Source organism: Ammospiza nelsoni, chromosome 4 (assembly GCF_027579445.1).
Source record: "Ammospiza nelsoni isolate bAmmNel1 chromosome 4, bAmmNel1.pri, whole genome shotgun sequence".
Lineage (NCBI taxonomy): Eukaryota > Metazoa > Chordata > Aves > Passeriformes > Passerellidae > Ammospiza > Ammospiza nelsoni.
This window is the reverse complement of record NC_080636.1, coordinates 19,718,643-19,742,428: the sequence shown is the minus strand read 5'-3', so window position 1 is coordinate 19,742,428 and position 23,786 is coordinate 19,718,643. Positions and strand designations below refer to the sequence as shown.

The following is a 23,786-nucleotide window of genomic DNA, read 5'->3' as shown; positions in this document are numbered from 1 at the left end:
GTCTGTGTCAGGACCTAGCACAGCATTTTGTTGCAATAAGGATTTTAAATACCAAATGCAGACAGTGACAGATCATACCAGAGAGTTTCTCTGGCTAAGGATTCTCACTTTTCTCACTACTTATATATTTGGTATTTTCTTGAATTATTTCTCAATGCTGATGTGAGCAGGAGGATGTTTGTAGTATGTTTCTAGTTTCCCCATACCCTGTGTTCACTTCCACTTTTGTGTATTATTGGATATAAATCTTTCTCTGTAGTTAAATATCCTTCACAGGTCAAAATTCTTTGGGGGCTCATTAGCATGTACAATTTTACCCTTGCCAAACCTTCTGTGGTTTGCAAACATCAGTTTCTCTCATCTAAGTGGTGTAAAGGATTTCTGCTATGCTAGAGATGGATCTAATACAGATTTGCTGCTTTCCATCTAGTATTTCTCTCTGTGTATATTGGCAGAGCAGCCCCTTCATGAACAGCCTGATTTATGGCTCAGGGAGTGCTGCAGCCAGCAATTTGAGATGTCAGCTCTCCCGTGCATGTTGGATTCTCCATCCCTCCTTTTGTCTTAGCTCCAGCCCAAAAGCCATCCAAGTTTTTTCACAGTGTTTTCTAACTGCATTTTCAGGTCCTTGATTAATCAAGATTTTCAGACTCTGTTGCAAGGACAGCTTCAGCAAGGAGCTGAAGAGCAACTGGGAGATGAGCAACAAAAAATAATTACAAAAACAAAACAAAGAAAAAAAAAAGAGAGAGTAGTCTTAATAATCTTACTAAAGATGAGAAGTAACAACCTGTTGTGAAGAAAACCAGGGATCTTAGCAGCCTATTCAAGACTTGTAAAAGTGTTTTCTTCCACAGATGTAATCCCAAAGTAGTGAGCAAATCAGCAGGTGTTTCTCCTCCATCCTTCCCATCTCCCAACTTTTCCTTTTCTCTATCCTTTACTTTAACATGCAGGACCAATTAGAAAAGATAAATGGAGTCCCTGTTGCACATCAGTTCCTCAGAATCTGGCTTTGCCCTGGTGGAAATGGAGTTAAAATATTAATGTTTCCAATGAACTGGGGGGTGTTCAGTGCTTGGTCTGTGCAAACTCCAGTAACCAGCATCCTTCATCAAGCTCTGCTCTCACCTTCCTCAGTCATGACTGCCCCAGCTCATTGTGGGCCCTGTGCAGTCTCTGCTCCTAAGAGCAGGATGCTTTTATCCCTCCCTTCCAATCCTGCATGCTCTTATCATCATGAGATGTATAAGCCACAACACTATAGTGGGAAATATGTTCCTAGGATGAGTCTTCAGGATCAAGACTGACACTGAGAGGAAGCCATGCACATGGCTGTTTTTAGACCTACCTTCTGCAACCATCAAATTCTGTGATTAAACTAACACTGCCATCCCTAAATGTGATTTAAATTGAATTTTACCTAAACCACTTAGGATCTTCTTCCCAGAATATCCTTTGTACTCTGAAAGTGAGACCCTTTTGGCTATCTAGGTTTTGGACTTTCAAATTCAAGGATTGACTGGTGTCAACCCAAAAGCCCTTTTCAAGTAATGACAGGGGAGAAAGCACTAACAGAAAATCCCTTATTTGTACCTTTTCTGTGCCTTTTGGTGCATAATTTGTAGCTTTGTGCTCAAGAGAAACTTGATGTGGAAAACAGCTCACCTAGCCAGGCTCAAGGAAGATTTGTAACAGTGAAGGAAATATGCAGGGAGAGCTGATTGTAGCATTTTTGTTGCTCATCCTTCTGTGTAATTTTCCTTGGAGTGAGTGGGAGGTTATAATATTAATTTCTCTTACTTTTGTGGATATAAACACATCCTCAATCAAGAGAAATATAGTATAAATATAAGATATAGAGAAATAGAAAATCATTGATGTACTTATATGTGTACCATCAAGCATGATACTCTCCCTGAAGCTGGTGCTGGTACTTGGACGCTTGAGAAAGCGAGGGAAAGGCTTTGAAACCTCATTTCCGCTTTGAATACACGATGCCCGGCGGCGCGTGAGGCAGACAGGACCAATGGGATTTTCAGGAGAGCAGAGAGAGAATAAATTGGCGTGTCCCAGCTCCAGGACCAGGGAGCAGCATCCCGCCGGGACCCGGCCGCGCACCGGCACCGCCGGGCCGGGCCGCTGGGGGGCGCCCGCCGCCCGCCCGCCGGCAGCGCCCCGCGCGGATCCCGCCGTCTGATCCCTCACGGATCCCGTCTGATCCCACACGGATCCCATCTGATCCCAGCCGGATCCCGCTCGCATCCCGTCTGATCCCACCCAGGTCCCCGCCTGGATCCTGTCTGATCCCAGCCAGGACCCTGCCTTCATCCCGTCGGCATCCTATCTGATCCCATTCGGGTCCCTGCCTTCATCCCGCCTGGATCCCACCCAGGACCCTGCCTTCATCCCATCTGATCCCACCCGGACCCCTGCCCTGATCTCGTCTGATCCCACCCGGATCCCGCCCGAATGATCCCATCTGATCCTTCCCGGATCCCTGCTCGTATACCATCTGATCCCACTCGGATCCTGCACGTCTGATGCAGCCTGGATCTTGCCCGCATCCTGCCCGGATCCCTCCTGGATCCCAGCCCTGATCCCGTCTGATCCCACGCGTCTGATCCTGCTCAAATCCCGTCCGTTGAATCCCGTTTGAATCCCGCCTGGATCCTGCCCGGATCCCGCATCTCCTTCGTCCCCAGGAGCCTGTGCAACACTCACGGGCTCTGCTCACACACTCTCGGGATGGTTCGGCTGGAAGGAGCCTTGAAGGATCACCTCGTTCCTTTCCCCCGCACGGGCGGGATCACCGTCACTGCATCAGGCTGCCCCGTCCAGCCTGGCCCTGAGCGCTTCCAGGGATGGGGCATCCTGGATAACCCGTTCCAGTGCCTCACCACGCTCCTGGTATCACAGAATCACAGTCATTTATGTAGGAAAAGACTTACAGGACCATCAAGTCCAATCTTTAACCAGTCATCACCTTCTCAACGAGACCGCAGCACCAAGTGCTAAAAACCAACCTTATGTCAAATTGAAATCTACTCTCAATTGAAAATTATTACACCTTCTCTCATCACTGCAGGCCCTGCTGAAAATTCTGTCCCAATCTTTCTTGTAAGCTTCATTTGGGTACTGAAAGGTGCTCCAAGGTCACCCTGGAGCCTTCTCTTTTCCAGGCTGAACATCCCCAGCCCTCCAGTCTGTCTCCACAGCAGAGGTGCTCCAGCCCTTGGAGCATCTCTGTGGCCTCTTGTGTTTGCCACTCCAACAGATCCCTGTCTCTCCTGGCCAGGACCCCAGGGCTGGGCACAGCACTGCAGGTGGGGCTCATGAGAGAGGAGCAGAGGGGCAGAACCACCTCTCCTGCTCTGCTGGCTGCACCACTTCTGACGCAGCCCAGCACATGGTTTGCCCTCTGGGCTGTAAATGCAGAGTCTTGTTTCTCAAATCTTTCATTCCTCCCCCTAAGGATCCTGTTTTCTCAAGGGGATGTGTGGCTGTTTCTGCCTCAGTGCTTGGTGCTCCCACACTCCTTCTTCCCATGTTTCATCTCTCTGTCAACAAGCTAACCTTTTCTTGTGAACCTGAATAAATCTTTGCTATCTGGTCAAATGAGCTGGTATAATCAGACACTGGACTTCCCAGAATTAATCCCTCTTTAAAACACAGCACCAGTTCTAAGTTCTCCAATCTCAGTTCAAAATCTGACAGTGAAAGGAAATCCACCACAAACCTTTGGTGAGCTCTTGTGCTCATGTGTTGCTATTGCTATCACTCTGTGGTTTGTGGAGGTTTTCTTGCAGAGGGAAAAAAGTCTTTAAAAATAGAAAAATAAATTAACTCCCCACCCTTGAAAAATCAAATAACAAAAAGCCAAACTGTCTCCAGTGAATTTGTCTAACACTGGTTTCTTATTCAATATTTCTATATTGGCCTCAGCTGGTTGGTGGAAAAGCCCCTGACAATGTTTTCTTTGTGGGGCCGCTATGGGCTGTATTACCAGAGCTGCTCAGCTCTTCCAAAACTTTCCTGACTCTGTCATCAGTGACCTGTGTCCTGCCCTCCCTAGAGCCCTTCCCTCTGTGCTGGTGGTGTGTAGCATTTGCTTATTAACTCTTCAGTCCTGAGAGCAAGGGGCTCAGTTGTACCTGGGGGGGTTTTGTGCCCTTATTGCAGAGCAGTGGACGTGACTCCACTTTGAGAGGTGACATATAAACCCCCAGGAAGATATCCATCCCATTTGTGATGGATTCAAGTGTTCATCTGGATTTGCATCTCCCCACAGAGCCCAGCACCTTCCCATTGCTGTAAAAGCAGCAGTGCTGCTGAGCACTCCTGTGCAAAGGCAGATTCAACTCTTAACAAATAAAATACTCAGTGCTATAAACACTTAGTTACCAAAAACTGAAAATCCACACCCTTTTCTTAGCTTTGAGGCACTTTTAGGATCAAATGTTAGGTCAGGTTAGAGTAGGTTACACAGATGTGATTCAGGGGCTTGGATGCAGTGCTTCAAGTGACTTGGGTATGTTATAAAAATCCATAGCTTGGTAAAGAGGTGTGAATCAGAGAGTCAGAATAATTCAGCGTGGAGGAGATCCCTGGGGTCACCTAACTTTCTGCTCAGAGCAGGACCAAATTTAGATCAGGTTTCTCCTGCCTTGTCCAGTCATGTTTTGCTTGTCTCTGGGGATGACAATGACACAGATTCCTGGACCCTGTGTCTGACCATGTTCAGGGTGGTAACTTTTTTCCTGAAATCTGGTGGGTGTGTCCTATGTTGCACCTTATAACCTTATATCTGCTGCCTCTTGTCCTATTTCTGTGCAGCCCAAGGAAGAGTTTGGCTCCGTCTTCTCCACAACTCCTCATTGCAGATTGCAGCAGGATCCCACGGAAGCCTTCCCCTTCCCTTCTCCAGGCTGTCCCCTGAATCCTTCCCCTCTCCAGGCTGGCAGGCCCATGTGGCTCAGCCTCTCTCCACGTACTCTGTGCTCCAGCCCCTGGCCATTCTGGTGGCCTCTGCTGTGTCCACCCTGGTGTGTTCCCATCTCCTCCTGCTGAGGAGCCCAGCACTGGACCCCACACTCAAGGTGTTCTTTGCCAGTGCTGAGCAGAGGGAAAGGACCTTCCTTGGCCTTCCTTGCTGCCAGAGCTCACAGCCAGCTCATGGCACCTCCACCAGGCCTTTTCTGCAGACATTCTGCCTGGCTGCTCAATGACCATCATGTGCTGGTACATGGGGTTATTCCTCCCATCTGATGGGCTTTGCATTCACCTTTCCAGCACTTCACGATGTTCCCATTAGCCAGTTCTCCAGCCTGTTGAGCTCCCCTACACACAGCTCTCCCTCCCCTCCCATACAAGGACCCTCTGATCACAGTGCTGAACACTCCACGGAACAGGAGGGGTTGAAAGGAAACAAGGAGGTCACAGTTAATTCACAATGTGGAATAAGTGAGTCTTACTTGCCAAATATAAGAGGTTTTTTGGGGTAAACCCTGTTTAATGACAGGCATGACAATTTACAAAATTATTATTAAGTGAATAAACTACCATGTGGTGTTACAGAAGGCCTGAAAAAAATATTAATAAACTGTTGGTTCAAATGTGAAAGTGCTAAACTCATCGACTATGATGTGCTCTAAAAATAGAGACTTGAGCCTCTGCATCAAAAAAATAATGCTTCCCTTAGGAAGACTTAACCAGGTCCAAGCAAAAAGCTTTCTGGCTGAAGTCCAAAAACTTTTTTTGGAAGTCCTGTATTAGCTTTCTTTTCATTACTTCTCCCCCACCCCATTTCTGTTAAGCAGTAGTGTGTGTTCAGTTGCTATGATGATAACAGCAATGACATTCCTATCACCATGGAATGTTTTAAGTTTAAAAGTTTATGTGATTTTTGTACATACTGATCTTACAAGTTAAAAATGCCCTGTTCCCTATTTACACTACATGGAATGAAACTTTAAAAAAAGGCTTGTTCTTCAATTCACTCTCCACTTCTGTCCTATTTGTTTTCTAGATATGTACTATAACAAGATTTTTCTGTTTATTTTACAGAGCTGGTAACTTCAGTTTAGAAAATGCTGTGAAGGAGAGCTGGAACTTGCCAGACCATTGTCCAAAGTCAGTGAGTTCCAAGGTTTTTGTTTGATCTATAGATATTTACACTGTTTGCTCTTGTAGGGCTTACCTGCCCTACAGAAGAGATTTAAATGCTGCCTCAATAGTTCAGAGAAGCAGTTTGTTAAAAAGGGCTCACAGCCATAGGGACTGTTGGGTTGTTTGCTTCCCAGTGATACCTTAAGGTTATAAAAAAATTACTAAACCCTTGAAGTAAATCCAGTACAAGCCTGGATCCTAGTGAGGATTTCTTAGGGATGAGGATCACAAGGCAATTGGGTGACTGCAGATCACAGTGAGAGCAGTGGGTTAAAAAGTATTTTCAGACTGTAATGAAACAGAATATAAAACATAATGATATCAACAAAAAATACATTGATATCTTCCATATTGAGCTCCACACTCACTCCCTGGCTCCCAGCCCCGGAAGACTCAGTTTTTGCAATGATTTTGCCTATAGCTGCTGTCGAGCTACCAAGTCTTTGCATCATGCTGTAACCTCCTGGGCATCAGTGTGAGCTGAAAACTGCTTAGCTGGAAGTTAACTATTGAAATAACCCCCAGGCAGTCGTGGAATCTCCCTGCTTTGCTGTCTCCCACCTGAGGTCCAGTTGTCATTCCTTGCATGGGGTGCACGTTTCCCTGGGGAGGAAACGCCGCTGGTCAGGGGTTAACCAGAAACCTGCCATCAGCAAGATGTGAACAAGAAGGTATGACCCAGTACACAAATTCCTAGAGGAGGCAGCAGCTGGTGAGGCTGCAAAGTGATGGGGAAACATCTGGAAGCTGTGGGATTCTCTAATCCAAGTGGGACAGTGTGACACCATTTGTCTGCCCAAAAGAGCTTTTGGGGCCACATCCTGGGAAAGCTGGGTATGAGATAAGGGGGATAGATACACTGGGTGTGGATGAGGTCTGAAGGACAGTGTGTTGAAGCCACATTTGGGCGTTGCTCCTCACCCCTAGACCCAGTGAACTGGAGCGGGTCTGGATTAAAGAGCAGTTGGTTGCTGTGAGGAAGAGTGAACAGCATTGAATGGCTTTAATCTGGAAAATACAGGACTGGAGGCAGGGAACACCCACATTTGGAAATGTTTGCTGCATGGGCCTGGTGCTCCATTCTCCTCAATAACTGCTGGGAGGAGACAGGAGCAATCATCTTAATTTTCAGTGAAATTGTCAGAACAGTGGGGTTTCCACAGACTCTCACTGGCACAACTTGAAGCATTGCCATTTCTGTTGCTGGCTGGAGGCTGCTGGGCCTGTAGCTCACAGCTGTGACAGCTGCTGCAACTCAGCAGTTGATGTGTTAATTTAAACCAACACCACTCATGCTTTAAGGTATTGCACCAGAGCTGCACTACAGAAGAATTTGGGATGAGGCCAGGGGACCTCTGTCATCCAGTGCCCTGCACAAAGCAGGTTCCAGCAAGACCAGGCTGCTCAAGGCTTCATCCAGCTGAATTCAAGGACTCAGCTGCAGGATAAGGATGCCACAAGCCCTCTGGACAACTCATTAAACCACCTTTACAGAGACTTTAAAAAAGTTTATATTTAATTGTAACTTCCCACATTGCAACTTGTGTCCATTTTCTCTCTCCTATCAATACTCTCAGCTGTTCCTTATTACGTCCCACAATTAATAACTTGTTTCCTGGTAACCAGCTACTGGACTCTGGTTCCATTCCATGCTGCAGAATTGGAGGACATTTTGTTTGAGCATCCAAACAGGACTTCTGCACCAGCTGAGCGGCAGAGATGAATCAAAACTCTCCCACAGCATGGCAGGCTGGCTGGAGCCCTGGGAGCAGCCACCTTTTCACAGGGCAGAGGATTCATCCCCGCCTGTAGCTCATGTGCAGTGGCTTGAAGCACTCTGGGTTCCTTGGGGATGAAAAGCTCTATAAAGACTAGAGTTGTTTAATATGGTGATTACTGAAATAAAACTTTAAAATGCCTTAATGTAAGGAGTTTGTTGGAAGGTTTACAGTTTGGTGTGCTTTATGAGGGGAGAAGTTATTTCCAAGAATCACATTAGTGTAAGTCCCCCTTAGGATGATGCAAAAGGAGAGTTCCAGTGTATTACAAAATCATCATGGCTATAGCTTTCTAAGATTTTAAGACCCCTTAGTATCAGGGGGAAAGGGGAAAGGAGAGTAAGGCAGCCAGAACAGGAATCTGTTTCTGTTGGGAAACTATTAGAAAGATGCAATGTGATGGCTGGGACCCAGACAGAATTTAAATGTCATCCTTTTCCTATAAATAATTAATAAGCATCATTGTGTTCTTAATGCAGAGCTCAGAGGAAAACAATCTCTCTTGATTGAACTGAGATGCAACATTTTGGACTGGAATTCAGAGGTCCCAGGTTCAGGGGTCCTGGTGTGTCCCAGCTGCTGTGTGCTCTGCATTCCCACTCAAGCATCTCAGGAGCAAAGGGATGAGGATCCTGAGGATCCAGAACACATCAGGGGCTGCAGCTTGTCAATTTTGAGGGTTGTCCCAGATCCACTGCAACCCTCACCAGGAAAAATGGACATTTAATGTGAATAATTTTTCATCTCTGGAGCCTGAATTTTACCACCTATATCCAGAGTCACAGGTGTGTAAAGTCACTGCTGTGAAGCTTTGCCCTATTACAGTCTCACTGGTGGTAGAAAATATCACAAATTTTTCCTGCTAAATACTGAAATTGGAGACATGCCCCTTGTGTGGCATTTATGATGTGAACAGACAAGGCATGAGCAAGGATTTGAGTTCAAAATACAGAGGCTAACACAACTTGGTGAGTCAAAAGACATGCAAAGGGGTGAATGACATGTCCCACATGCCTGTCAAGTGTCCCATCTTTTAACAGGAACTGTCCTGCTCACTTCCTACCTCAGTGCCTTTGATTTGCTCTACATGCAGCACATTTGTATGGGAACTGCCTTGTTTACACAGCCTGCCCTCTCTGTGTCTGAGCTAGAGAACAAAACTGATGGAAGGAAAATGAAGTGGTTACTAATTAGCAAATGGTTCATTAACAGGAGACATCTGCTTCATATTAGGCAGGAAGAGATGAAGGCTGAGTCTCACATTCCCAGTAACTGGCTGGTTATGGAGCTGGAATTAAGTCAAAATCAGGCTCTTTTTAAGGTTGCTTTTTTTCCACCAGGGGCCATCCACCCTGCCCTGCATCCCAGCTCTGCCTCATCCAAATTTCTTACCTTGGTATTGAAGGGAATGGCTAGGAGGCTTCTGGATTTGGAAGGAGAAACTGGAATTACTCCTACAGTGAATTCAAACAGGCTTAAGCTCAGTCTTTAAAGTAATGATGGGAGCAGTCTCCTGTAACAGGTGACCAAAACTCCTCCAGGACACACAGCTCAATGCTCCATCACATCCAGGGAGGTGATGGACCTGAGAATTTATTTATTAACAACTTATTGGAAGAACACCAATGGCTCATTGACCAAACCATTTTTAAAGCTGTCTGAACAATTGACTCAGCCATCAGGGTGCCTTGGGAAGTGCCTGTCACTGCATTGTGTGAATATTCAAATCAGGAAAATGTTTCCAGCTCCTCCAGAGCAGCAGTGGTTTTCTCCTGAAAGGCAGGGAGGAGGATGATGAAGAACTTCACATGGAATACTGTAAAACTGAAATACCACCAAGTCTAAAGGTGAGATTGTTGTACATGGCCTGGAAAACAGCAGGCAGGACACGCCTGGGAAGTTCTTGTAGTTTTATTTTCTGCTGGAGAATTTGGAAACTCTGTGTGATGAACACATACAAAACATATAAGAACATATAAAAAAACCTTCCTTTCCCTTGAAAACCATGCAACTGACCATAAACAAATCCTCCCCTGTCAAAGCAGCAATATTCCCTAAATTTTAGGAGCAGTGGAATGGATCAGTAGAGTTTGGCACCAACAAGAAGAGCAGACTACTGATTGCATCAGCTTTTCCTTGTTCCCACATGGATTTTCTGCCTTATAGATCAAGAGTATTTGAATTTTGGGTCTTGTCTACCAAGCAAAATTGCCTGGAATATTCTATTTTGTCAGAGCTGCTCTGGGGCTGCTGCACCTCTGAACCCAACTGAGGGAGTGTAATCCAGAGGAATTATTTCACTCTGGAAGTGAGCAGTGATTATTCCATCCTAAAATGAGTGTTACTATGGCAGACAGGCAGCTGGGTGGCTGCAGTGACATTAACACTGCTGCCTGCTGGATTCTTCCCTCTGTTACTTATGAACTCCTCTGTCCTAGCATAGGTATGCAACCCTCCTCCCCTCCTCTTCCCATGGAAAAGCTGACTTGTTTTATCAGCATTTCTTAACTCCCTTGACCTCTGCTCAATTGGATGCAGCCTCCTTTTGTTTTAACTTCATCTGGGACTTTCTGCCAGTGCTCCTGGATTTTGCTGGAGCATTCTTTTGCTGGATGTCTGATGAGGGTAGGAGGAGCCTTTAGCCCCTTGGTGCTGCAGTGAGAGCATCACTGCCTGTCACTGCCCTGTGTTCACAGTCCTCTCAGGCAGCTTCTGGTTGGCATGACAGTGTTTTCCTGCCTGAGCCAACTTGAATTAATTTGGAGCATAAGATTTCAGGAGACGGTATCAAGTCCTTCAGTGAAATCCAAATAGATTGCAGCTGCTCTGTGCTCTATTAACCCCATCATTTTGTAATTCTGTCCAAAAAAACCAAGAGGAAGGGCATAGAAGGGCATAGAGTCAGGAAGGATTTTGATTCCACAAAATCAAAATGCAAGCTGGAGAGAGTGTAAGAAATATTTTCCTGGAGCAGGGCAGCAGGTCAGTGAGATGGATTTCTTTACCTCTGAATGCTCTTTTGTCCATAATTAATGGTTGGTATATTCTCCAGTGTGTGTCCCTCATGGGCAGTTTTCTGAAGCATCTTGTGATTTTGGCTCTAAGGCTTTTAGCTCATACCAGTTTCCAGGGGGATTTCTGTGACTTAGAGATGGATTCTTCAAAGTAGCTACAAGAAAAAGCTAATAATAATTTAAAATACCGTATCCTCCCATTCCTCATTAACAACCTCTTCTCAAGACCTAATACTGACAAAATCATTGGATGCTGCTTAGGACTTTAAAAGATGTTAATCTCAATAGTGCTGTGGCACAAAAACCAAAGTGAGAATCTTGCCCAAAATACTCAATGTTTTGTTTTGTTGGTTTTTTGTTGATTTTTTGGTTTTGTTTGTTTGTTTTGGTTTTTATTTGGTTTTGGGTTGTTTTTTTTTTGTTTGTTTTTTTATTTTATGTTACATTGGCCCCCTATTGGCCTCTTAATGGATCCTGGCTCTGTTGTCTTCCAGGTGTTGAATGGTTTTTCTTCACTCAGTCATTGCCATGTTTCTCCTTCCCCTGTTTTATGTGGCTTCTATCCTTGCAATGATCATTGGTATTTGCTATTCACCACATTTGTGTGTCATGGTCTTCAAGTGCTTGACAAGAAACCAAACCAGAAACAAACATCTTGGTCGTACAAAAAAATAGCCAGTTATTGCCTTGGTGGGATAAGGGGAGAGGAGCTGAGCAAGCCCATTTGTGCATGTTCACTTTTTCCAGCAAAGAAGAGATTTCTCTTCTCTAGCTACCAAGATGCCTGGCAGTTGCCCCTTCCTGCTAAAATATCCCAGCCTTGTGCTTGTGTCCTTCCTGCTGGAGAAACTTGCAGCCCAGTGTGAGTGTTTCCATCGTGGCTTGGCAGCAAGGAGGACATGAGTGAAGCCAGAGCCTGCTCCAGATCCTGCAGGAAATGAGATGCTTCTGCTGAGTGGGGCTGGGATGTGGTTACACACCGTGGCATCAGCCAAAAGCTGCTGTGCTGACCTTGGGACTTTCTCCATAGAGTTTGTATTGCAGTATGGACAGAAAGAGATTAAAGACAAAACCTTGGGAGATTAGTTCTGGGAAGAAGCTTCATTCATTCCACTTTCCTTCCAAACACATCATCTAACCAAAATGTCACAAGGGAGCTGTCCTGGATTGCCGAACAATTTATATTCTATTTGCCATCTGTATGGCAATTGTCTTCTGTTCAGTGGGCAGTTTCCCTTATCTCTTCCACAACCATTCCTCCCTCCTGGGAGACATCTGCTGATAACAGGCTATTGAATGTCACTGCATGACCGATAAGAACTACAGCATCCCACTGGGAGATGTGAGCCCAGAGGGAGGAGCCAAGCATTCCTACCTGGACATAATCTTGAGGTTCTGGAACACCAGCATGGCTTTCTCCACTGGATTTCCCAGAGGAACAGCTCCTCTTCCACTGGATCTTCAGAGGAAGACTGCACCTTTCTACAGGATACCTGCTCCACCAGATCCACCCCTGACACTCCAGGAGGGCTGCAGCCACATTTCCAATTGGATGCTACCAAAACCCTGACCAACAGGGTGTCAGGTTGTATTCTGACTCTGTCAGTGCTGTTTTGGTTTACTGCATTGTTTATTTTATCTTTTTATTTTCTTCCCTATTAAAGAACTCTAATTCCCATATTTTTGCCTGAGAGATCCTTAATTTAAAATTTATAGCAATTTGGAGGGAGGGGGTTTACATTTTCCATTTTAGGGGAGTCTCCTGCCTTCCTTAGCACACCCCTGTCTTTCCAAACCAAGAGAGGAGCACTGAGGCATCTTTACCACCTACTGCTATGAGATACCCTCAACAGCCAAATCCCTCTCTGCTTTTCCTTCTCTCTTCCTCAAAACAAAAGAGAATAAAACAACAACAACAAAAATCAAACCAACCCACCAACCAATCAAAAAAAAAAAACATCAAACAACCAGATTTTCTCTTTATTTCCCCCACACCCAATGTATTGTTTTAAGTGGAATATGCCTTCTCTATGTTACTTTCCAACCAAGTAGCTTCTCTTAGGACATTTCCTTATTAATATCTGTAACACATCTTAAGAGAGACTTCTTTCTCTCTTCAAAAAGTACAGCAGAAGCTCAAAAATAAGTTTTTTTCTGTATAAATGTTTCTGATACATTTGAAAGGTAAAGGATGAAATAAATTCCTGTTAGAAGAGGAAGTTCTGGGATGCCTTTGAGCTGTCTCTAGCTCTGGTATTAACTCTCTGTGGGAACCTTGCTTAGACAAAGGACAGGGTGTCTTGCTCCCTCAGAGGTCTTGGGAACTCAAACTTATTTCTCTGTGTTTCATTTTTCCTGTCCTCAAAGCACAGGTTGTACCTCAAACCCAGCCCAAATCCAGATGTTCATCTGATGCCAACCAAAGCAGCTCCTGCACAGATGGTGTTGGCCACAGACTCATCTGCTTGTATTGCTCATAGGTCTTGTCCTTCCCCATGTCACCTCTCTCCTGGTGATTTATTTGTCCCTTCATGCTGTCACATCTTGATTTATTTCACTGCTGCTGATGGCAGGGCCCTGCTTGGAATCTCTGTTCCTGGTGCTCTCTGCTCTGTGGCAAAGGTAATTACCAGCAGCAGAGAGCAAGAGGTTAATTCCAGGCTCCTTTCCTCTGCCTGGACCAGGCATAAATCCTCAGTAGAATCAACTGTGCAAGCAGCTGCCACTCAGTACAGAAATAATTCCATTTTTAAGAAAGCAAAATTTTTATGTATCACTGGAGAGGTGATATTTAAGCGTATTTTTGTGCATTTGGAATTAAACCTTCTATGTAAAGGTTTAAATACTGATTATCTCAGTCCATTTTTATTCAAAACCCAGCATGGTCTGAAGGGAACAAATATTTCTAAAAGCATCTAAACAATAAATTATTTTCAGACTGATGGAGAAACATTAAATATGTTTTCCTCTTTCAGTACTCTTGTTTTAATTAGTATTGTCTTTCTAGTAAGGAGACTGAATATTTCCTGCTTTGTCACTCTGTTTCATTAAGCAAATTGCTTGCTATTAAATCAAACTTAGTTGGCTCCTTGCCTGATTTGAAGATTTTACCCATAGTCCATGAAACAGGCTGCTGGTGATACCATCAGCAGGGTGCAAAATCTGTGTGATGGAGGGAGGTTTCCCCTTATTCCCATTATAGTTTCAGTCCATCTGCAGCTGGCTGTGCACTCAGGCTCCCAGGTACCACATCAAATGCTTTTTGAAATGCTTCCAGGGACAGTGACCCCAGCACTCCCTGGACAGCCTGTTCCAATGTTTGACAAGTCTTTTAGCAAAGAAATTTTTCCTAATATCTGATCTAAATCTCCCCTGGTACAACCTGAGGCCATTTTCTCTCATCCTGTCACTTATTACCTGAGGGAAGAGACCAACACCCATCTCACTACAGCCCCTTACAGGTCTGTCTTACCTGGAAGTCACCACTTGCAGTAGCTCATCAATTAGTGAGATTTTTGCATAGCTTGGTGCAGCTGATTATTTTTGTGGCCTCATGAAGGGAGCCAAAATGCAGACTGCCCAGTCCATGGCTTACATCTGATGGTCCAACACCAGGGTTAGGGGGGAAGAGTGACCCCCAGTGTCTGACTCCTTCTGTGAAGCTGAAGAAGAGCCCAGAACAATAGCTACAGGTCTCAGGAAGTGTTCACCAGAGCTGCAGCTCTCAGCAGCAGCAGAGAGAGTGAGGCTCTACCCAGCTGAAATGTCTCATCCATCCAGCAATCCCCAGTGGGTTCACCTGGAGAAAGCTCTGCCCCAAACCCCAGAGCACCAGGGGTGCAGTCAGGGCTGCTTCTGCAGAGCTGCCCTCACAGAGAAATGCTCTAAAGCAGCTGCAAATGTGGATCAAAAGCATCTGGGAGGTTGCCTGAGCATTAGGCACCTGGCCAGGCACAGCATGGGCTGGCACCGCCAGGTTCTTGTAAGTGCAGGAGTTGGGACAGTGATGGGAGAAGGTTAATGTGGAAGTTTTTGGTGGCAGAGCTGGGTAGTGGGTGAGGAGCAGCTGCTGGGGATGCAGGGGACAACAAGGGACAATGACTGGCTGAAGAGGTTCTGCAAAAGGCTCTGCTGTGAGGAACACATCTTTCATGAGTGGTTTCTTCTTGCTATGAAAAACTAGGTTGTTGGTGGGAATTCCTCCTGTGCATTCCCTCCTGCCATGACTGCCTTTTGTTTGGGCTGTAGTTAGCGGGGAGCTGCCTCAGGCTGGGGTATCACCCCAAGAAGAAACAGCTTCAGAGGAATCAGAAGGGATCTGAACAAAGTGTGGGAGATATGTGCCCTCAGGAGAGGACAAGAAGCTGTTTCTTGAGCCACAGGAAGCACTGTCCCAGGCAGGAGATCTCAGAGATATCATGAGGATCTTTACCTCCCAATTTTAGCATTGATGGGTTGTTTCAGTTGAACACACAGGCCATTAGTAAAGCTTTAACTTCATGTTTGTGCTTATTTGTCCTTTGGGCTGTAAGGAAAAAACAGTGAGATGTGCAGATAAAAGTTTTAGTGTCTTTTTCACATTTTGGACTGATGTAGGAGGTGGCAGGAGGGGCTCAGGTCAGGAAAGCAACAAGGCAAAGCCTGGTAGAGGAAGGGCACTTCTTCAGAAAGGACCTGGGGTCTGAAGGCACACTAGGTAAAGGACCAACAGGAGAATCCCTAAAAGTGATTTCTCTAAGCACTTTTATTCTGTGCACTTCTGCCCAGGCAACTCAACTTGATCCTGAACAATTTTTCTGGTTTTAAAAACTGCAACAAATCACCAGCAATTGCACATGTGCTTCTCTTGAAACACTCATGTAGCTGCATGTCTGATTATAATTACACTCCTGTGAAAATTTTTGGTGGACCCAAGGATTTAATCCCACAAGCCTCACTGATCACATCACTGTACGTGAGAATTTATGCTTGCAGGATTAAACGCTGCCTTCAGCAATGAAGCAATTAATTGTTATAAGCAGAAAACATGCAGGGGTGGGGGAAGAAGAGACAGGCTAAAACACACTGTGGGTGAAAGGAGATCTTTCACTGCTGTGGATACAGATCCCTGTCACTAGGGCTCATTGCTGGGCACTGCTGGCCCAGGCTCTGTGCTTACCAGGGAAGTGATGATTTACTCTGCTTGACCCAGACAGGGAAATAAAATCTGATTTTAATTCCAGCTGCGTAGAGAGCGTGTGGGTGTGCCAGAAGTGCTTTCCCTGGAGAGGTCCTACAATTCTCTGGTTTGCAAATTTCCTGACAGTCAGAGAGCTGCTGGGGCTGGGCATGGCTGCAGGCATGGGAACAAACCCCTGCCTCAGCCAGGGGGTGACCACCCACCTAAGCCTGCCCTGAGCCAGACCAGCTGGGCACACGGTGCCAGTCAGTGAGGAAAAAGGGCAAGGGAGGTCTGACTGAGCTGAGGACTGAACAAAGAAATATAAGTTTGTTCAGACACCGAGCTCTGAGTACTGCTGGACGGGAGGTCTTTCTGTTGAGGCTGCCCTGGAAGACCAGGGTGGTGTGTGAGTGCTTAGGGAAGGGAATGCACAGCCCAAAGAAGTACCCCAGTTTCCTCCTGTGACCTCCACCAGCTCAGCTGCAGAATTCAGCACACCTTCCTCTTACCTGGGGCTGTGTTCAAAGTCTTGCTCCTGTGGAAAGGAACTTCTTGTGGAAAAGAGAATTTATTTTCTTGGTTCTTCTCCTGAAAACCTTCCAGAGGCTTCACCAAGTCCCCAGGTACACAACCACACAAAGATGAGGTTTTGCAGAAGAGAACACCTTCTCCTGTTACTCTGGTGTAAATGTGAGGTTCAGAAATAAACCACCCTGAAGTCACCTGGTAATTGAGGAGGGCACCTGCTGATGGTGAATCTCATCCCTGGTGTAAATCAGGAAAAACCTGAGTTCACCTGTTGGTGGCATTATGCCCTCTTGCAAATTATCCCTGTCCTATTGAAATCAGCTGAAGATCCAGATTGAACTCTTTATCCCTTCTCTCTTTCCTCCTCAACAGGAGCTGAGTGAGGGAGTAAACTGAAAATATTGAAGTACTAAACTAGGGTTTCCAAGAGGCAAGAAAAGCAGTTTGGAGGTGACACTCGGCCCTTTCTGCTGAGCAGAAGGTATCCTTAGCCTTCAATGGGTTTCAGAGAATTGGCATTGGAAATTGCTGGAGCATCATTACACAGCTGATAGTCTGAGGTCACAACCAAGAAAAGTTAGGTTTTTCCTCACTCACTTCATCTGAATATTTGGTGTAGGAGGAAACAATGAACTCCTACACACCTGGGCTTTTCTTCCCATCTGTATATACCCGCATTTTCAGAAATTGTCTATGGCCCCCCTAGAAGTGTCAGGATGGAGCTGGAGCAACTCCACTTCCTGGGACATGAGCATGGGAATCTCTGATACCTTTTGTCCTGAGCAATTTGTTACAGAATTTGTCTCATCTGTGTTCAGTTTCTCTGCCACAGCTGCCTTGGAGCTGGAGTGGGAAGCTCACCTGCAGGGGCAGCAGGAGGCAGCTGCTGTCCTGTGCTCTTGCATGACTGCTGACCTGCATGGGCTGTCTCCCTGGAAAACTTTGATGCCCACATTTGAATAAGTACATCCCAGACACTCAGGGTGTTCTGCCAGAAGCCCCAATGGTTTGGCAGATTTTCCAAGCTCATGCCCCTTCTTGCTTTCATTGATGTCCGTCCTAATTATTTTATATATACTGTTCCTTGCTGCATGAAAGAGTGTTCTGAGTGTGTGAGAAGGAGACTTTGTTGTCTCTTATTACTCATGTAATTAGGCAGTACTGGTAACCTTATGTAAAGGAATATGAAAATATTTGGGTTGCTTTTGGCCAAATGCCCTGCAAACTTCAGAGTCCCCTGAATTTAGATGAATTTCATGTTTTTCTGGGGTTGCTGGAATCTCTTGAGGAGTTTAGCAAGTTAGGTACAGCAGGTCTCTTTAGGGCTTTCTGTCCCTTTGTTGTCATATATCAACCTCTTAAATAATGAATTAAGCCACTGCCATTAATAACGGCTGTGAAACATTCTCATAGTTAAAACATGGCCAGCCCACAAGCTTTAACAGTCAGCAGTGAAAATGTTTGTCACCAGCTCTGTGAACAGGGGAGCGTGTAAGTCTTAAACAGGAACAACTCTATAGGACTGAGGAAACAAACGGAAGGCTTGCTGTTTTATTAGCTCAACAAACTGCATTTCACTCCTGTCCCTGTTTCCCTTCCTGCATAGCAATATATGCCCCGTTCCCAAAACGCTCTTGTAAACAATGGGGAGGGAAGAGGGAAGTCTTTTGTGTGGCTTTTGCTAAGATTGCAAGTTGTGTGGGCAATGCAACTCAACAGAATTTCAATGAGATTTGCAAGCCTGTGTGCTTGTGCAAAGGGAAGTATTTCATAATGCCTATTCTCTCTTAATTGACTTATTTTTTTGCACACCGTAATTTATATGAAGGCAAAAAGGGGAAAGTGCCTTAGCAAAGCAGTCAAGTCTGTCTTTGAAGAAACCAAAGAAATTTTGTCTGGATGGATTTATTAATTCTGTAATTAAAACTTTGATGCAAACATGACATACTCCAGAAATTGTAAACTGCTCTGCTTAGTGCTCCAAAGGTCTCTTTACATTAGGCAAAGTTCTGTTCTGAATTGTATATTATACATTGTTTTGTGGACCTCTTGAATTATTTTTAGGTTGGCTTTTTTTTTTTTAATTTTGAATCTTAGTCTGTACTCTTTGGCTCTACATGTTACTGAAGGAGTTCAAGTTCCTGCTATCTGTCCTGTATCCTCATTCATTACTGATATCTTCACAAACATCACTTAATTATAACAGTGAAGAGAAGTTTAGGTACCTCTTACAGCATCCAAATTGATGTTCGTAGTGAGCAATTGAAATTGATACCTACTTTACATTATACAAAGAGTATGCTGGGCAAAGTGTGTGTGTGTGGAACAGTTTGAACTTAAGAAATGTAGCAGGGCTACAGTAAATTTATTCTGGCTGCTTCAGCACACTGTGAATGCAGCTTTCCATCCCACTGGCTGCAGAAGGACACAACCACATTCTCCCTGCACTGGATTCTGCTGTGCTGTAATTACTTATGAAAATCAATTTTGTGAATACCACTGTAGCAGCAGAACCAAGCCAGAGAAACGTCTCTAGAAGAAGGGTGGTCCTTAGCAGTGGAGAATTTAGAAATGTTGGAGTAGGTGGCCATGGTCAGAGCAGGCATGTGGATTTCAGAGGGCTGAGAGTCAAAACTGAGATTCCCAGCATGATGGTGGCGACTTGTGGAAAATCCCTCGGGAAGGGGAGCCTGCAGAGTGGCTGTCCTGGTTCTCGAGGGGCTTTGTTCTGGCTTCATCTCCATCTACGTTCCTGATGTGCTGGCAGTGGAGGGGCAGCTCCATGGGACCTGTTCTGGGAGGGAGGGCCGTGTTAATTTGCATCCTTTTGAAAGAGGGAACAAGCATTTCTAGTTCCACAGTGATGAACAGAGTCATGGAGCTTGAAATGTGGGATCTTTGGGGAGTTTCTTACAGAAGCCTGATGTGGGAACTCACTTTTCTTGGGAAGATTCTTAGGAGTGATGGGCAAATGGGCTCTGGGAATCTGGACATGGAGACTGCTCTCCGTTCCCTGCCCTGTTGCAGAGCAGCTCACGGTGCTTCATTCTCTCTCTGAAATCACAGGCATGAAGGACCATTGGCCAAAATGTTTGTGGCATAATGTGGGACCCCTTCTCCTGCTGTACACAGAAGGAGGACTCAGAGAAGCTGCAGTGGGCAGAGAGGTGAGGGGCCCAGGAAACCCCAGCAGCAATAACAGAGGCACCACTGGCGCCCTGGCATCAGCAGGGCCTTTTGTTTTGGTCTTGGCAAATGTCAGTGGTGCCATTCTCCTGGATGCGAGGGTGGGAAGGGGAGCTCTACAAAGTGGGATATGGGGTTGGGGTCCCTTGATCTCAGGACCAGAACCTCTGTGCCTTCTTATCCACCCTGCTGCAGTCACTGCTGCAGAGCACTGGGCAGAAATACTGCTTCCAGTCTTATAATGTGCTGCCCAAGCAAATGTAAAATATTTAATCTGGCATTGCCAAAGGGGTGCTTTATGACTTCTGCCAAATTACATTATATAAACATAATTAAAGGGTTAGCTTTGTTTGAATCTGTCATTCTAAGCAGTAAAGATGTCAGATAATTTATTGTTGCATTTTGATACTCACCCTATTAAGCTAATAACTGTTTTTGTGTGTGCATGTATGTATGTGAGAGCAGCGTTCATGGAGTTTGTCTTTTTGAAAGGTGGCTGAGTCTGAGGATGTTGCTGATGGAGTCCAGGAACATGCTCTGCTACAAAACCACCTTCCAGAGTTTGCTTTTGAGCCTGGATGCCTGCAGCTCCCAAAACTGCTTGGGAAGGCTGAGGGGATCAGGAATCTGTCCCTGTGCATCAGTGGCAGCAAGAATCTGGTGAGGGGAGCAGGGAGATGCTGGCACCACTGCAGGGGCAGAGCTGGGATTGTGCTGGGTGAGCTGCATGCATTAGAGGTGGGATGTGAGCCCTGCAGCCAACAAGTGTCAAGCTGGGATAGGATTCAACAACCTGAAACATTAAAACCACAATATTTCACATGAAAAAAAAAATTAATAAGTTCTTTCTCCTGCACTGTGGACCCTTCATGCCCAAGAGGTCTCTTTTTGCCTAGCAGCAGGTGCTTCACTGAGTATTTAGCATTTCAGCCAAGTCCTTGTTTTAGGAACAGAGGCGCAGCTACCTGGCTTATTGAAGATGGGGGGAGGATTTGGACACATGCCTGTGCTGTGGGTACCAGACAGGAGCAGCCCTGGCACAGTATAGGATGGAACAGAGCAGAGGACATGTCCTTCCTTATCTGGGAGGGAGCTGGGATGGTTTTGGCTGATGGTGGCAGGAGCTCTGTACAATGGGGCTGACGTGCTGGGTACACACTCAGCTTCTGGAGCAAAACAACACTCTCCCTCCCCCTCTATTTTAAGACCTGTGTTACAACCACTAAATTGATAGAAAAACAAGCCCAAATCCTGTTGAGTACTAGGACAAATATTTTTAAGGTTATTTTAAGATTTATAAAAATATTAAACTAGAGAGTAAAACACACTTTATTAAACTGTCCTATTTACAGTCATATACATGGACTCTGTTGGGATACAGAAAGTAAAGATGCCTGTAATTGCATTGTCAGATTCTGAGAGACTTCATAGATTAGCAGGTACAATTACCCTCCTGAAATCTGCTGTTGAGATAGGCTTTCCTTACAGTCAGCTTTCCTTGTGGCTGCTGCTGAGTGCACACACAGAGCTGTAACATGCTTTTTGTTCACCTCTCCAGGGCAGTAGGTTCACAGGGAGCTGAGTTTGTCAGTCATCCATCACTCCTATAGCATAAAGTGTCCTATTTAATACTGAGACATTGCTGCTGGATGCCTGAAGAGCCCAGGCATACTAGGGGATTAAAAAAATAGTTCAATTAAAGACCAGGGCAAAAATAGTTTCTTGGGTTTTCTGTTTCAAATTAAACTCTTAAAAGCCTCTTTCCCAAATTTCTTCCATTCGAGTTTTGGATCCAGTCCTAAATGCTGGGTCTGAAACCCCAAATTACACCACAGCTAGTGCCCACGTCAGCGGAGGGCTGGATCCAAATAGCAGAAATAACCACACTGAAATCCAGGGAAGCGTTGGGTCCCCTGCCCAGGTTCAGCAGAGCCCCTTTGCCTTGTGGATCCTCTCTGCCATGCCAGACCCCCATCTGCCTCCCCACAGTCCATCCACACAGGGCCAGCCTGCCTAAATATCATCTACAGTGTAAATATAAAAGGACCTGTGTTAGCTGTGAGGTCTGGTAGGGGTTAAGTCTTTTATAAGTTCAATTAGGAAATTAAACTTGCTGGGAGACCTGCAATGCTTTCCAGTTGTTCTCCAAGTATCACAACAAACCTCCTCATTTTAGGCACGGTATCTAGGGGGGTATCTGGCTTTCTGATCTGGGGTTTGGTTTGGGCTCATCTCTACACAAAATATTATTTTAACCACTCTTTGTATTTCATTTCCATATTTTTTCTTTGGTATGCTTTGAGAAAAGATTCTGCCAAAGACAGAAATGCTTTGAGCCTGAAAAACATTTTTTTTTGCTGTGTATATGGAAGGCAGTGTTTTGCTTGGCTTAGCTTGTGAAATACATGGCACAACCTGCATGAAATATTTGAGGCTGAGGAGACATGAGCAAGTCTTGAAAAAAAAAAAAAAAGAAAAGAAAAAAAGTGAATTTTCATTCAAGGGTCTCATTTGCTTAGAGCCACACCCAGACAGGAGGGGTGGAGCAGAGCAAGGAAGAAGAGTTTATTTATGAACTTGTAAAATGAAAATTATTATAAAGTTAAAAAACCCAAAACAACCCTTCCAAAAAGCTCAGACTCATGGCAAGGTTTCTACATATGTGAGAAGGATTTAAATCATTAGCCTTTCATAAAAATTCATGAGACTCCAGAAGTACCAGGGGTTGAGAAGAAAGCCCTGCCTCACATGCCCAGACTGTGGAAAGGACTGCCAAGTGCCCCTGTCCTCACTGGGGTGGGCTTTTCCTGCCAAGGCTGGCACTGTGGGGTGCAAGACTGATGGGGAGTTATCAGAATTGTAGGATAATTTAGGGGACCTGCTGGAAAGGATCTCTGGAGTTTTTCACTCTGACTTCCAGCTCCAAGCAGGATCAACACTAAGTCTGTAATTCAATGGGCTCCTCTGCCCTAGAAGTGTCCAAAAAAGGTGTGAGGAAGAGATGGCAGGAACAACTGAATCAGGCTCAATCTGCTCTTTAGTAGAGCTCAAAGTAGAGAAGAGCCTGGTTTGCCCCATTTCACACTGGTTCTCCTTGGAGGCCACAGCATCAGGATGGGCTTGTGGGCAAAGCAGGGTTGTGGCCACTCGTGTGTCCCCATACCTGTTCCTCCATGGTGTGGTGCCCCCGGCTGCTTGACCATGTGTCTGGAATGTGTGAGCTTGATTTCCATTCATTGTCTCTGCCAGTGCTGAGATTTTGGCTACTGGAAGATGTTGTCATATATATCACAAGGGTTCTATTGTCATTACATGGCAAGGGTTCCACGTTGCCAGAGTTTTGTACCTCCTTGATGTTTCTCGCAGGCAACTCCTCCAGGCACTGACTCTTCCTTGTCCTCACAGCAGCCTCTGACTCCAGTTCCCCCAACCAACCAATCCACTCTTTTATAACACTCTTCTGACTGGCTACAGCTGTGGCCTGTTAACATCAGGCCTGTTCCCAATCTCTAATAATTGGCTCAGCTGCAACTCCTTAATGGGGTAAGATTACTTACTATACTGCCTTTATTTTCTTATATTGTATCTCCCTACAGGAAGAGGCTGTGATGGTGAGAACTACTGCAGGTGATGTGTTGTCATGCTGCCTGCCAGCCACAAGTTGGGTTGGGCGAGGGCAGCTGGTCATTGTTTGTGGCCAAATATTCCCAGGGGCCTGTGATAACACACCAGAGCAAACCAAGGCAAAACTCCCACCTCTTGGATTTCCAAATCCCAGCCACAGCCCCATGGAGGTGTGAGATGTGGGCAGAGCAAAGTAGAGGAGGAGCTGGGGTAGCTGCAACACGCAGCAGATGTAGGATATTAGCTGGCTCCTCTACACTGCTCCTGCTGCAGCTGGTGGGCATTTTGCACTCTTGTTTGTTTCTTGGTCATTGCTTAATGCCTTGC

The 23,786-nt window shown here is 45.5% G+C and overlaps 1 long non-coding RNA gene across 1 annotated transcript; it reads right to left on the bottom strand.

Moving 5' to 3' along the window:
- Positions 1-21,146: 21,146 nt before the first annotated feature.
- Positions 21,147-23,228, bottom strand: LOC132071953 (uncharacterized). Its single transcript, XR_009418268.1, has 2 exons — positions 22,999-23,228; positions 21,147-21,439 (listed from the first exon to the last, which is right to left on the bottom strand). It is a non-coding gene; the product is annotated as an uncharacterized LOC132071953 (long non-coding RNA).
- Positions 23,229-23,786: the final 558 nt, after the last annotated feature.